This window comes from Leuresthes tenuis, unplaced genomic scaffold (genome assembly GCF_036924035.1).
Source record: "Leuresthes tenuis unplaced genomic scaffold, fLeuTen1.0.hap1 SCAF_17, whole genome shotgun sequence".
In the NCBI taxonomy this organism is placed as follows: Eukaryota; Metazoa; Chordata; class Actinopteri; order Atheriniformes; family Atherinopsidae; genus Leuresthes; species Leuresthes tenuis.
In genome coordinates, this window is record NW_027325371.1 from 22,864,117 (window position 1) to 22,867,616 (window position 3,500).

Sequence of the window (3,500 nt, forward strand, 5' to 3'; positions counted from 1 at the left end):
GGTTGTATTTTGGGCGTTTTCTTAAGTTGTTACTGGAGTGTTACAAACGCCATTTTGAGTTGAAGTGCGGTTCAATTGTTGTCTTTTGATTATTAGATTACAGATTGGGGGGAATTACTAAAATCCTGGGAGGTAGGCTTAGAGGTGTGTTCATATTTCATTGGATTAGAATTTACAGAGCTGTGACATGCATTGCTGTCTCGTTTGGATTGGTGAAAGGTCATTGTGTAGAGATCCAATTGGAAGCATCTGGGTAGGGCAAAAGTTAGGGCAATGCCCTTAGCTGGAGTCACATCAAAATAGGTTGAGCATTAACCTAGTTCTAAATTAGTAGTAAAGTTAGCATTTATTAGCAATAGCAATAAAGCTAATATTAATTCTAGTTCTAAATTAGTAGTAAAGTTAGCATTTATTAGCAACAGCAGAAACGCTAACATTAGCCTAACTCCAAACTAGAAATCACAATAGCAACAAGCTAAATTAGCTTAGCATTGAATTAGAATTGGGTTTAACTTAACCTAGAGCATATGCCTTCAATTCTAACATAGGCTAACATTAATATTAGCACCGACAGTAGCCTAGCCTATTCATTAGTATAATTACTACAACATCTAATTAAACAGAGTCTAGCATTAAACTATCATTAGTTTGAGCTTTAGCTTAGCTTAAATTTAGACATCCAAGAGTTACTTTAAAGGAAAAAAAAAGAAAAGGGGAATGAAGTAACCAGGTGAAATCATGGATGCAACACCAATATTAATCAAGTGTCAAGAATCCAGAACTTTTCAAAAAATATCTCAAAAATGGGAAAAACAAAAAAAAAAAAAAAAAAAAAAATCGGTTCTCACCTTGGCCTAAAGGTTGCACTTTCGATGTACCTGCTTGTGAGAGTATGGGATTAAGGATTCCAAAGTTTTAAGCTTGTTTGAAAATGAAGGTCTTCACTACAGAAGGAATTTGAAGGAGGGTGTAGCAGAACTGCAAGGGAAGCAAAAGGTAAAAGGTCAGGCCCTGCAGAGGCCAGGAGCCACTGAACAGGTACTTCCACCCTCAACTGCAATGAACCTTGCACCTTATATACCAGGTGTCATAACACAACCACCTTACACACAACGTTCAGGGGGACGAGTCCCATATCGACCCCATCGAGGGTTCAGGAGAGGCCCACCGGGAGGACAAAGGTCCATGGTAGCGTGTTGGGCTTATGGTGAGCTTGGACACTTTGCCGACAGATGTCCCAGACCACAAGGAAACCCAAATATTCAGCATGACCGTGGCCAGTCCTTGCGGGGTGGAGCAAGGGGCCCAGCAGATCCATTGGTGAGTCCAAATTTTGATTATTAGTGGGGGCTAAAGAAAGGGGAGGGTCAGTTCCCGGTTATAATCGTGGGAGCTGATGAAGAACTGATGCAGCAGGTTCTAAATGAGGATGAGCCAACTTCAGCGCTGGTAGACACTGGAGCCACATACACTTGTGTAAGTCAACAATATGCTACTCACCTCCCCATATCAAACAAATTTGTTGAGACCATAGGATTCTCGGGAATTAAGCTGCTAATACAAATGACTGCCCCAGTGCGTATGTCCACAAGAGTAAGTGAAATTAGAATACCAATCGGGGTATCTTATCCGAGACCTTATTTCTGGCATGAAATACGTTTATCTACTCACCGACAACAGTTTGGCGAAAGTCTGCGTCCTTTGGAAGATATTTAGTGAATGGGGCTCAGACGATGCAGCCTCTAAATAAGGCATTATCTGTCTTTATTTCACCAATACGTTAAGACGAATGAATTAACGAACGCGTACTATTGCTCTGTTAGCACATACGGCTACTTGCAGCTATAGGAGAGCTAACAGAGGGAATTCTACACACACCTCTACAAGGACGACTTCATCCTTGAACTTGCTAGGGAGAGAGGCTTTGTGTAAACTAAAAATTAAGATTTGGTGTTCCCCACAAGGCATAATCATGGATAAAGAAGGTCTTGAGTTTCCAAAGTTAACACAACCTGACACAGCAAGAATCTATTGGTTGGGGGGACATTTCGGAGCTAGTAACAGTCCCATTTAACAAATGGGAAAAATACATTTGAGTCCAGTGTCCAAAAGCAAGAGAACCCACACTCGACTATTATTGTATAATGTATTATGATGTTTCAAAAAGTTCGAGGAGCCAGAACACACTGAGATAAATTTGACAACTCAGTACATCATCACTGGAAAACAAGGGGCAGCCATGAATGTGGAACCAAATGCATTTATTTCTAAATGGTACAACGTGCCAGAATCTGGTCCACATGTTACTTTGTTGGTGAATGAGAATTTCAAAGCAAAGGATTTGGGGCCCATGATGAAAATGGCTTTAAAAGTAATGTGGGAGCAATAAGAGAATTCATTAATCTTCCAATCACAAGATGCAACAATGATCAAAATCCTATGCAGTGTATCAACATTGGCAAAACCTCAAGCAATAATAGCATTGGCAAACCAATCATTTCAAACAGCAAAGCAAAAAGAGGAAAAAACCAGTGACAGTGATTTGTTGAAGGAAATAATATCTCACGTCCCAAACCAAGTGTGGTCTAAAAATTAGGCCGATGTCAGTTTGGTGAACTCTGCTAATCCAGTGAAAGTACAGTTGAGACCCAATGTAAAACCTCCTAATCGTCCTCAATATCCACTCAAACCAGAGGCAGAGGACGGTGTAAGTGGGACAATCGAAGGCTTTGCAGGAAAAGGAGTGCTGGTTGATATGGATAGAGTGTGTAATACTCCAATATATATATTTGAAGGTAGACTAATCAAAGTACAGGTTAGCAGAGGTTCCAAATCCTGACACACTCCTCGCCAACGTGCCTCCTAATGCAAAATTCTTGACAGTGAATCATTTGTGTTCTGCATTTTTCAGCGTTCCTCTGGCAGAAGAATCTCAGTATTTGTTTGCATTCACATTTAGAGGTAAGAAGTACACTTACACCAGACTTCCCCAAGGTTTTAAACAAAGCCCTCATGTGTTTAACCAGGTCCTTGGACAAGACCGAGAGAGCCTCGCATTGAACGGCACACTACTACGTTATGTAGATGATCTTTTTTGGGATGACAGGATTCAGTGCAGAATGGATAGAGGATTATGAAATCAAGTGTGCTTCTCTGAGAGAAATTATAAAACAGTCGAAAAACCAAAGGTTGAAAGCAACGCTGAAATGGACAAACGAGGCTAAGTTAGCCTTTGAAAGTTTTAAACAAGATTTGCAGAAAGCACCAACACTGGCAACACCAGACTATGAGAAGCAATTTTTCTTGTACAACTCCAATAGACACAACATGTATGCTTCTGCAGTGCTGATGCAGGAAACATGTAGTGGTCGTAGAAAAAAAAGTTATTGCTTTTTACAGTACAAAATTGGATAATGTTGTACAAGGCCACCATGTTATCAAGGGTTGGCAGCAGTGCAGTGTGCTTATGAGAAAGTATCCACAATAACAAGGGGATACCC